The sequence below is a fragment of the Anser anser genome (genome assembly GCF_964211835.1).
Source record: "Anser anser genome assembly, chromosome: 3".
NCBI lineage: Eukaryota > Metazoa > Chordata > Aves > Anseriformes > Anatidae > Anser > Anser anser.
In genome coordinates, this window is record NC_139722.1 from 14,009,986 (window position 1) to 14,022,991 (window position 13,006).

The window sequence follows — 13,006 nt, forward strand, 5'->3', positions numbered from 1 at the left end:
CACTCAGCCTACTGTTGACATGCACCACCAAGTCCTTTTCTGCCAGGCAACTGTTTATGAATATATTTGTTTCTGTTCATTTCTTCTCTAAATCTCATAGAAGATATTTGCTAGGTATCTCTGATGATATGACAGCATATTATGTGCTGCTTCTCAGGACAGTGTATCTCCTAGTTTATAATCTTGCTATTTTCCCTTGTCTATCTGCCTGTATGATTTTGCAGGTGATCGTGATATCTCCATTGACCCCTGCACACACATGATCTGTTTTATATTGCATTACAAAGATTATTTACTGGTTTCCATCTCCACCACAGCTAGGCCTGGTCAAAAGGGCTAACATCATCCTTGGACACATTAGCATCCCTGGGGAGGTGCTGATGACTAGGTCTGGGGCTGCCACCAATGTCTCCTGGCCTGCCCCCTGTTCTTGGCTTTCTTGGTGGGATAGGCCCTGGCTGACAGTCCCTGCCCTGACATCCCTGGGGAGCCCCTGCCACTCACAGCACCAGGGAGCTGCTGGCCTGTGCTGCACCTGACATATTTTACTCTGTTTCGTAAAATAAAAATTCAGCCAAGTTCCTGTCTTGACCAACTGTCTGCTTCTGAGGTCAAAGATTAAAGATGCCTTGAAGATGCTCAGAGAGGAGTGGGCAGCCTACTGAAGTCAGCCTACTGATATACATAAAGGGTACATCAAAAATGTAGTTCTAGACAGGAATGCCAACGCAGGCTGCTCTGACTGCAGTTACACTCTTCAAGTACAGAGTCCTCTGCATTCACTATTTTTGTATTTCAGATGCATGAGTCAGTCTGTTTGCATTTCAAATACTTATTACATTATCTGCATAAAAACAACATGCATTAAAGAGAGAGAGAGTTTGAGATTTGTGAGTTCTTCTTTGGAGTCTGAAGACTTAATCAGTAAGAAATAAATATTGTGTTGTTTAAAGTACTGGTGTCCTTGTTTCCATATTTAATAAAATATGAATAACTGTTTCGTTCTCCAACTACTTTTTTCACTCTTTTTTTTTCTTTCTTTTTTTTTCACTCTCTTTTTTAACTTTCTTTAGATTTGGTCACTGTTGTTAAGGGGACAATATATTACATATTTCATGCATTTTATTTTTCTGAAAATTTACTACTTTGTGGAAATAGCTTTTGAATGTCATGCAAAGTTTCAACTTTTGGCATAAAAATCACAGCTTCCTAGAATAAACTTCCAAGATGTTCACAATTAGCTTCAAATTCTAAAGCACTTTATGCAAGATTTGCAAATAGTAGAGACCAAACTCTGAAAGTATTAGCTCCATAGAGTGAGATACAGTATTGGCCACCAACACCTCAGAAAAGAGATCACAAAATCAAAAAAATGTTTTGCTAAGTTTCATTGATAAAAGGCTGTGTGCAGTTTTTTTCATTAGCACATTTTTTCAGTCTGTCTCACAATGGTCTCACAATGTGCAAGGGAGCATGATTTGAAGTCAAGCTACAGAAGCAAATTTAATTTTAACATCAATGCTATTATGGAATAATAACAATTTTATTTATTTAATTATTTATCTATTGATCCATTTAATGTCACCAGTATTTCAGCAGGGAATCACAAAATATAATTTGGCATATAGCTGTTTATTTATTTATTTATTTCCTAAACAGATTTTTTTTTTTTTTTTCTGCACTAGTAACAAGAAGCAAAATCAGGAATTCACATGTATCACCTCCTATAACCTCACTGTGGTGAAGAGACTGACCTGACTCTTCTTACCTGTGCGAACCTCTCACTGAATAAAGACCTACTTTTTAACGATTTGGATGTGCTTTTGCTGCTGCTACTTATTCTGCCAGACTCTTGCTGAAGCAGCAATTCAAATCATGTTTGTTCTTGGGCACAACAGAAACTTTATGTCTGACTACTGTACACTTTCTTTAGGTATTTCAGTCTCTTCAAGTACTCTATGATACAATCTTCTTGATTACAGCCTACATGAGTTCATGATTGATGCAAAGGATCCCCTGTTTCAAATACTTTGCAAGCAGAAAAAAAAAGTAAAAAGTTAAAAAAAAAAAAAAGAAAACTATTATGCTTCAATCTAATGCATTTTCTTTCAGAGCTACCATTAACCAAGAGATGACCTTTTCCATAGTGCTTGTCATTTGATTTCCAAATTGGAAGAAATAGATGTTAACAGAATCAGGCAGATTTTGTGTTTGACATTTAATGTCTCTTAAATCTAGCTGAATTCCCCAGATTATTTGTACCACTAATAAATATAAAAGTCAAATATTTTTCAACCTCTGTTGTACTGTGCCTGAGAAGCCTTTTAGTACAGACCATGTGAAAAACTTTGTGTGTAGGCAACTAGCAGCTATATTAAACCATTGTATCAAACCTGTGTGGGATCTTTTAAAATTCTGACCAGCCTCAACTGTTCTAGCTTAGTTCTGTGCTTTCTTGTATGGCTTTTTTTTTTTTTTTTTTTTTAAACTAATCATGTTGATCTTAAAGCTCTACAGTTGAACAAAACAAGATACTACTGCCGTACCAGTGCCCTTATTTCCAGCACCCCAGATTACTTTCATGCTGAAGCTGTCACCTCACATTCTACTCTTTATCTGATCCACTCTGAGTAAAAATTAGCAGACCGCTCCCAGACTCTAACACTAGTTTCTTTGCTTGTACACTATTCCTGCAGCTGAATGCACAAAATTTGTGTTTAGATATCAAAATACTGACTGTTATCTAAAGAAAAAAAAAAAAAGGCAAACCAAAAAAAAACTTGATTTATATTTCTAAAACTATTTTCTCAAGGTGTAGGAAGGAAAAATGTCTTTTGCAGTCCTTGGCAACCAGCATTTCTTTGAAGTTTCTGCTTTAATGTGTGACATTGCAAAGATTTTTCTCTAAGGTTGACTGCAAATTAAATCACAGATTAGACAGCTGCTTTCTTTGAAGTTTGTTTGAGTGGATGATGCATTTGTGAGTGTCTAACAGGTAAGAGACTGATCGGCTGATTTTTATCTTATGTTACCAGAACAAATTCAGTAATGACCAACAATTTATTGAGGAAAAGCTTGGCAGAACATACCACGTGGAAATGAATCACAAAAATTTGCTTACAAGATAACAGTATATGTACTGCTATCACCTGCCAACAGACCTGCTTGAAGTTGAAAATTGTAGTGTTGTATTCATTTGAAAGATAGTTCATGGAGTCCACAGGCTGTGTGGTATAGTCCTCCTATAACTTAGTGTTCAGTTTGAAACTGTGACTATATGTATTTAGTAAAACATACAGCTACCAAAACAAGCAATATGAGACAAAGACATGTTTTCTTTGCAGATTTCTGGCTGCTGCAAAGCACACCATTTCTGGAAATAATTTTAGATTTGGTTATGGAAGAGCTTTATACTTACAAACAAGGCATGTATCTAGTTTGCTTCAAAAAAGTCCGAACTGCTCTTTAATAGGTAATAGTACAAGGTATAATAGTATAATTGTCCCTTTTGTAAACGTACCTTTAGTTCAGCAATTTGATCATAGTACTTCTGAGTCTAAAAATAATACATTTAACTAACTTTATTATATTGCTTTTGGTCCATGCTATACTTTGCTCTCTAGGGTAGAGTAACAAAGAGTTTCTGAATTTTAAATACAAGACATACACTGTGTCAATTATTTTGACAAAAAGAACTACTGACAGCTATATGACATTTTTATTCTCAGAGGTCCACAGAGCAGACCAGAAGTCTGAGAACTATTTAATCAAATTAGAAAGAAACTATGAAAGCCAACTGCATTCTGCTCTGAAGTTGAACAGTTTTTCAAAAGTAGAGAAAATGCTAATTAAACACCTGCCAGAATAAAAAAGTTCTGCAAGGGAAAATGAGAGGTTGATAGACTGCAGCTCTGTGTAAGTGTTCAGAAGTAAATAAATAAATAAATAAATAAATGTCAAGATGACGATAGTGAATCTCAAGATTCATAGATAAAAAATGAATATTTAACATCTGCCTCTAACTGCTTCAAAATCATTAGAGCATCAGGGTTACACGTGATTTCATTCATTTTTATTTTTTTTAAAAGGGGGGAAAAAAAAAAAAGAAAATCATTGCTAGAAATGTTTGAGACCTTAGAAATAAAACTCATTGGAAAATACAGTGTCTCCAATGATTATTTCAGTCCAGAATGATGGGTCAGGGCTAAACTGGATGGAGTCGTGCCACTTGTGAATTACTACTACTCCACTGTACATTCTAGTCTTCCAAGGCAATTCAAGTATAGATCAGCATGAACTGAGATATCTCACTGGATCTTAGCAGATGATAACAAAACTTTCTCTTACGCATTCACTTGTTACACGATTTCTTTTCAGGATTTCTACTCACTAGTGTGCCACTAATATTCATAAAAAATAGTGAGCTGATTAATGACCTTTGGAAATTCTAGTAGATATACACTATCATTGTGAAAGAGTTTTTAAAAAGTAGGACAGTTATGAGAGAGTACAAAAAGATCTTGTATGTAAGCAGATTTTCTTTGCTAGAAGAGACAAATTCTTATCCCACCTGGGTGTCAGATTCTTAACTTATATGACTGCTGTAGGTCAGCCCATCATTATTTCTTCACAGCTGTGAGTAGCTACATAGAATCATAGAATCATTAAGGTTGGAAAAGACCTCCAAGATCATCTGGTCCAACCATCACCATACCACCAATATCACCCACTAAAGCATGTCCCTAAGTACCACATCCAACTTTTCCTTAAACACCCCCAGGGACGGTGACTCCACCACCTCCCTGGGAAACCCATTTCAATGCCTGACTACTCTTTCTGAGAAGAAATGTCTCCTAATTTCCAACCTAAATCTCCCCTGTAGCAACTTGAGGCCATTCCCTCTAGTCCTATCGCTAGTTATCTGCGAGAAGAGGCCGACCTCCAGGTTGGGAGGCTGAGTACTCCAAAGATAAATGGTCTGGCTAGTAAATACAGATGTAAAGAAGGCATTAAGAACCTCAGCCTTTTCCTCAGTAGTCATGTTCCCCCCTGCATCCAGTAAAGGATGGAAATTCTCCCTGGCCTTCCTCTTGTTGTTAATGTATTTATAATTTTTTTTTTTTTAAATCCTTAACCATAGGGTCCGGGTTGAGCTCATACTGGGCTTTAGCCGTCCTGATTTTTTTTATGTTTTGTTATTGAAAATGATGCTACTATCTGTATCTTGATGTATTAACAGTTTATTTTATTTTTAAGGGACATCAATATATCTGAAGTGCTGTCTTAGGAATGAACGGATTTCTGCGTCTTCATGGTGATTACCTTGTATCTGAGAAAAAAAAATCTGAAAAAAAGAAAAAAACAAAACTGTCAACATTTTTTTTTCTTTCTTACAGACAATCAACTAAGGCCAACAAACAAAATAACAAAAAGTCTAACATTCCTATTGAAGTACACCTCATTAAGTGTGGAATTCATACTAAGACACATAAATTAAATATCCAAATCAGCACCAAAAGTTATGAATAATTAACTGGCATTTAAAGGCCATTTAAAGATGGCAGACATGAATAGTTCAAATGATTTCTGATGAGATTTTGAGGTGATAAACAGTCTTGAAAATTAGAAAAGTATTTTAAAGCCACGAACATGCATGTTATCTTCAGAAGAAGGCTTGATTAGTATGTAATAATAAAACATGAAAACACACAGATAACAATTAAAAGAAATTTTGAACTGTTGTTCTTAAATAAACATCACTATGCACACACTCAGTGAGCCAGGGGTCTTGAAGAAGAAAAATGTATTTTGATTATATCATTGAACAACAAATACAAATTTATTATTTAAAAACAAAACAAAACAAAACAAACAAACAAAAAAAACACGCTAATTTCTGACTTTTACTTTTCAGCTACAGGAAGATACATTGTAGATAAGGTTAAGTCCATGCTATGCTTTGGACTTAGTTTATGGTTGTGATTTAGATTTCTACCATCAAATACCTAACATTGCTGCTAGCATACAGAACAACCTACGGCATTCTACTTCCCCACAGCATCACGAGACCAGCAATGTTTACTTTCTCAGCAGATGTCGAACTAATGAATACTAGGTTTGAGGAATATTTTTTGGATCATCACAAGATCAAAATAATCAATTTACACTTGTATATTTACCAGCCTTTTCTGTTTGCTTTCCTCACTCAGATAGTCATTTGACTGAGTTAGATACAAAGTTATTCAAAAGATTATGCATTTCAACAGTTGGTAGATTGAAATAAACAAACAAACAAAAATATTACCTGGGTGTTCAGTCAAGGTTTCAAGCCTTAGATGAAATACCATGTTCAATTAGTCACGAGTGCATACAACTAAAACAAAGAGCATGACTTATATTTGCAACAGTAAACCACTGAACCAAATATATTTGTAAAGACAGCAGAAAAACTGAATAGAAACATATACTTGAGAGACTTATTTTACAGATGTGTGAACAAAAGAAACACAAGCAAATTTTAATCTCTCTACAGAATTCTCTTTATGCAAGCTTATAGTAAGCACCATATTTATGCTGGAAAACAAATTGAAACAAAACAAAATATATTTTTTAAGTCTCAAACACCTGATTTTTTTTTATTTATTTTTAATAACAGTATAATGTAATGATTATGGTAAAGATAAGAGAACTTTTGACAGAAAAGACTTTTTTACAAACTGTTTTAATTTCCCTGTACATGGTATTTTAATTGTCTTGGGAAAAACATGTGACCTGTAAACAAAATGTTATATGAAGCCAAAAGCTGCACTGCTGTGTTCAAGCTGTGTATTGCAGAAATAATTTGACTGAAAGATGTTTGAAATTACAATTAACTTTTTTTTTTCCTTCAAAAGCATCATCCTTTTAAAAATATTTATTTATTCATTGCCTGTGCCAATGCACACATACCATCAGCCAAAGAAATGACTTTTACAACACATGCTCATGCCTGTTCAAAAATTTGTCATTCTCATAAGAAAGTCAATGAGAGGAAAGGAATTAACTGATAATTAACAAAATTTTGATATTGTTCATTCATTTATCTGTTTTCTGAAAATCTTTCTGTAGAACTTTGTTATAAGAGCTGAAGCAGATACAGAGAACTCTGTTTTCCACTTTCTGGAGAAAAGAAACTTCTGTTGAATGTAATTGGAGTTGCTCACTCATGAGTGCAGGAAAAGAGTGTCTACGTGCCACATTAAAATGAGAAAAACATGTTACTCCTTAATATAAAATATATCTAGGATGGCATAATGTGTTGACAATTCTTATGAAAGACCTGATTAAACTAGTTGGACCTGAAATATTACCTGGCACACTAGAAACATAAAATAGAAATCACCTTGAAATGTGAATTTGAGTCATGCTCCCTGCTGTTTTACATGGGGGTAACCTTCTGAGTGTCAACATAATTAGGAGTGCTTTTTTTCTACTCCAGCCCTTCCAGACTTGGGCTTATTCATGTTTTCTAAACAGGATCCTTCCACAGATGCTAGGTCTTCAGGCCGTTAAAAAATCTTCGGTGGTGCCAAGGAGGAAATCTGATCTTTTTTCATGCATTGTACATACATATCTGTACATAGATATGTGTGTACATGCACACACACATACAATATCCATAAAGGCATACATAGATATAGCATAAAATTATACATACAGCAATCCTGTTTTATTCTATTTTATCACACAGTATTAATGAAATTTTATCCAGTTTGGGAAGTAAAATGACTAGGTGTGCACTAAGAATTTACAGATCATTTTAAACTTAACTCTATATTGTAGAACTCATATTGCTTCAGAAGCCACAAAAATAAATAAATAAGTAAATAAATACAAAAGAAAAAAATAGTAGATTTTTGCATTAAGAGAAAAAAAAGAAACAAAAGAAACATCTTTGGAAACAAATGAAAACCCTAATAATACTGGCACAGAGCTATCTGCATTACTCAAAAATTTGAAAATGAATTTTGCAGTTATTTATCTGTTTAATAGATTAGGGATTTTAAACACAGACAATCTTCTGAAGAGTATTACATATTGAACAAAGAAGCAAAAGGAATTTAACAAAGAATTGAAATAAGAATCAAAATACGAGGCTACACTCGCTGCATGCACACAGCCCACATTCATGTCAAGAGCATATGCATCACAGCTGAAGGAACACAAGGAAACATCACCAATTAGGAAAATATTTTTTTGTGGACCCTTGTTACTATAACAAAATGAGAGAAATATGTAATACCCTCCCTTTTAATTCCCTGAGGTGGCATCTTCTGCAGTGACAGGGATATTAATGTATCGAGCAGTTTCTGTGTCACTTTGGGTCTGCAGCCAGCAGGCAAGTTTCAGTCATGTCCATAATAGTAGATGCTCTTACTGTCTAAAACAGGGTGGCTGCTTTCAAAATATCTGTTGAAAATTAATTACTAGCTTGTAATAACTCCAGAAATGTGCCCATGTATTCCTGCCCATGATTCCCATGTATCAATACATGACAATCACAGTGCTTGGGCTCTGGTAGTGTTAAATTTAATTCTTTACCATTTTGAACAGTTTTTCATGTTTTAGAAATATGTATCCTCTGCAGTGAAACTCAGACAAAGTCTTTCTCAATTAACTAGTGTTTTTCCTGCTATTTCACATGAAAGATATTCACAAAGATGAGAAAGACAGCAGTAAAAATATCAGAAAAATAAAAAAACACAAAACAAAACAACAAACAAACAAACAAACAAAAAGGACACTGTAGACAGAATCATCTGATTATTATTATGTACTCAGATGAAGAAGATGAGCAGACTCAAACTGCAGTTTGATGGGTCGGGGTGCCACTAAAAAGTTAGATGTTCAGGTTAATGGAGGAAACTTGTTCTTTAGTATCAGAGGACACTGACCTGGCTATAGCTGTGAAGTGGAGCTGGTCAAATCATTCCGTTACTCAAACTGTTAAAAATAGGAATGAACTTGCAGCCCATGTATGGTTAGAGAAAATTTGCAGTGCTATTTCAGGTAATACGCTTGACAAAATTTGGCCACTGAATAATATGTGCAGAAAAGGAGGAAGTAAAAAAAAGTCAGTGTTGAGAAGTGTTCCCAATGCTGTCTTTAAATTTTCACAGAATTGATAGATTTTTAAATGAATGCAATAATTGGAAAGTCTATATATGTGATATGTCTCATGGATAAAAGAAGCATAACTGTGTTGGTATCATTGCATACAAAGAAACACTGATGAGGATGTAGCAGTGACAGATTATCTGGAGACAGTTATTGATAAGAATTGTAGAAGAAAGCAGAGGAAGGGTTGAATGTATACTATGAAAAGAGATGACAAGCAGGTATTTCACAGAGAGGAAGGAAAGGAAGGGGAGCATGCTTAAAAAGTACCTGATAAAACAACGAGGTAGTGGAATATATTGCCCAGAGAGGTGCATTCTACTTCCTTGGAAACTTTCAAGATCTAACAAGACTAAAGCTTAAGCAACCTAGTCTGACTTATAGTCGGCCCTTTTTTTGGTCAGGAGGTTGGGCCAGAGATCACCTGAGGTCCCTTCCAATACAAATTATCTTATGATCCTAAGATCCCAGATCACAACATTAACAAGCGCAGCCAGATGCATCAGTAGCATGGATACAAGTTCACTGATACAAAAGCTATTTATTAATAGCATATCCTTTATGGAAATAACTATGCCTGAATTAATCATCATTTATAAATATAAGTTCATCCATACCCACACTGGAGAAACGATGTAATCTTTTCCAGAACAGTTAACATGGTACACATTTCTAATGTAAAGAAGCCATATACTTCCAAGGAACAGTAACAAGAAAGCTAACAACATCACTTACCTGTAGAGAAGCAATTTACTAAAATACCATCATCATCCATCAGCTACTAATCACTAAATAGGAATAATTGCTAAATGTTCTTTTGTCTACTAAGCTGGACAAAACAGGATATAAACACATTGCTAGATCACTTAAACCATAACTTACAATGTATGTCATGCAGCTTGAGTAAATATTGTTGACTTGGAGTTCACAGTAAGAATACAGAGTGGCAGGAAATTGTATTGCCTTAAGTAGACAAGCAGTTGCTTTCTTCAGTCTTAAGGGAATCTCTTTTTATAAATTTCTCTTAACAGTCATATACTTTATGAATCAAGTGACTCTTCCAAACTTAGCTGATTACAATGAATCATATTCAAATGGTGAATTTCTTTTGGAATGCTTTCTAAAGATCAGAAAAGTTGCATGAGAGTGTTCTTCGCACTCACATGCTGTCTCAAGTAAAAAAAATTGTCAGTACGGTCTCGTGGAAAAACGTGACATATCCACTTATGCTGTCCACCTGTCACTGAAGTTCCCAAATCACGCAGTCTTTCTACCTAATATAATGAAATATAGCTAAGACAACATGAGATATCCTTGAGAACTTTCTCACACTGACATCATTTTGAACGTTATAACTGGATATTTAATCCATATATATATATATTTTATATATATATATATATATTTAGGTTTGTGGACTGGAAACAATTGTAGGATTAATAAGAAAGAATGTTCTATTTAATATGAAAATCCAGTACTATACCACTAGTTTCTATGTTTGGATTAAAATTTGGGGGGGTGGGGGGAGGGTGCTGAATTTAGATTCACGATATGAAAGTGTTATAAAACAGTGGTTGCAGTTGCCATGTCCTCATTTATACAATCAGCTAAGGCTCCCCTCTTGGAACTTAATATACAAGAATAAAAAAGAAGGAAAAAAGAAAGAAAGAAGAAATAAAAATGACGAAACACAAGTGGTTGAGCATTTGCATGTAAGCCGATGATTGGAGAGCAGATCTAGATTTTTAAGACCAACATTTTAAAACACAGGCAGGTGTATATGACCTTGACATCATTCTGGTTGGAAGGGACCTCAGGAGATCTCTAGTTCAACCTTTTGCTCAAAACTTGCTCAGTGTTTTATTTACAGGTAATAGCTGTAAACTGTAGCAGTGTTTTATTTACCTCTTTTATTTACAGGTATAGCTGTGAATTCAGTGAACATTCTGGTCAGACCAGAATGCTTCGGACTTTTTCCAATTGATCTTGAAAACTTCCAAAAAGGGGAACTGTACAATCTCTCTTAGCAACGTGACAAGTAGGCAAGCAGTTCACTGCTTGACTGTCCTCACTGGAGAGAAAGATTTTAACTCATATCCAGTATGGATATATATTATTTCAGTGCATGTCCTTTGCCTCTGCTCCCTCAATGTACCACTATGAACAGCCTAGCTTCATCTCCTTGATCACCTTCCTGAAAGTACTGTCAGGCAGCTATTAGATCCCTCAGAAACCATCTCTTTGGATGAACAAACCCCAGTCCATCAGTCTGCTCTAATATGTTATGCATTGGACCCTGACTAACCTTGTGGCCCTGTGCTGAACTTTCTCCAGTTTATCAATGTCTTCTGGGGAAAACAAAACTGGAAATAATATTCAGTGCTGAGTAGGGGGATAATGTCCTCCCTTGGCCTCCTGACTCTACTTCTGTTCATACAGCTCATGATGCTGATGCATATCATTCCTTTCAAGGTACTCTAAGAGCACCTGTGCAGCCTTCCCCAGGTTTTCAACAGAGTTGCTCCCCATCCAGTCGGTACCCAGCCTGTGTTGTTGCAAAGGATCGTTTCTTCTCAGGTGAAGGACTTCATATTTTAGCTTGATGAATTTCATAAGGTTCCTATAAAACCATTTTTCCAGCCTTTCTAGGTCCCTCAGGATGTCAGCCTGTTCTCTGAAGTAACAAATCATCTCTCCAATCTGATGTCATCTGCAAAGTTGATGATGCAGCACTCCACCTGCTCTGGGGCATTGGTAAGGACAGTTGTACGATTGACCCCTGTGGTACCCTGCTAGCTATCAACCTCTAAGCATATTATGATCCATTACCCACTACTCTCTAAGCCCAAACATCCAACCAGAAATTCATGTATCTGGTTTTCCATTTATTCAGACTAGATGGATATGAGAATATTGTGGAAGATGGTGATAAAGGCACATATTTTGACTACTCTAAAGTTTTAAAGATATATAATGTATAAAGGTTTAAAATTGTGTTTATCAAGAACTAAAGTCAATGCAGATGGTTAGATATTTTTAAAAAAGATAGTTCCAGAGTTATTGTATGCAAGTGTTTTCAAAATAAGCCATACGGCATTTTTGCATATTTACTCATCCATGCATTTTTGTTTGGCTTCATTCAAATTTGTCTCATACAATAAAAGAAGCATTGCTGTCTTTGTTCCATGTAGCACATGTACCACCTTACCTATAATGAACTTCAATGACACAAAAAAGAGAAGCACTTTTGCACAACTTAAGCCTCTTCAGTCTTTACAACAAAAGATTCTCTATCAGACCTTTTGTATATTCTGGTGCTCCTTCCTCCTCCAAGTATTTCTGAAAAAAAAAATAACAACAACAAAAAAAATTAAATGATCATGCCATTGTTTTTACCATGTCACTGTCCTTTATGAGTCACAAAATCTGCTTGTCATTACACATTTTAACAGAAAAAAAAAAGTGTAAATCTCTGTCCTTAGTTTTTAGAATCAAATTATTTTTATTTATTTGTTTTTCTTTTCTTTTCTCTGCACACCTCTAAACTGTGAATTCTTTGCTGAACCACTATTTTACAGTAATTGAACCACAATGCTGTACAGACAAACAGGACCAAAACTGTCCTTTTTTGAAAAGGAGAGGTAGAAGGAATAGGTATCTACCACCAGAAGAGCTTTGGACATCCAGTACATGCCTGTGTGAGTAAAGCATGCAACCAGATTCACTCAAACAGGCAATGTTCCCCCAAATGGGAGTTAGTTCAACCATGGCTTTGTATTTAGCATTTCAGCAGAATATGTGTGCCTGCTACTATTAAGTATCAGAATGTCGTAGATTTTTAATGCAAGGC

The 13,006-nt window shown here is 35.2% G+C and overlaps 1 long non-coding RNA gene across 2 annotated transcripts in view; it reads right to left on the reverse strand.

Moving 5' to 3' along the window:
• Positions 1–5,158: 5,158 nt before the first annotated feature.
• Positions 5,159–13,006, reverse strand: part of LOC310897209 — a 134,385-nt gene continuing 126,537 nt past the window's right edge. For both annotated transcript variants that reach the window (XR_014582130.1, XR_014582131.1), the window contains 3 exons: positions 12,365–12,495; positions 6,305–6,373; positions 5,159–5,344 (listed from right to left, as the gene is read on the reverse strand). This is a non-coding gene — a long non-coding RNA (uncharacterized lncRNA). The remainder of the gene's footprint in view (positions 5,345–6,304; positions 6,374–12,364; positions 12,496–13,006) is intronic.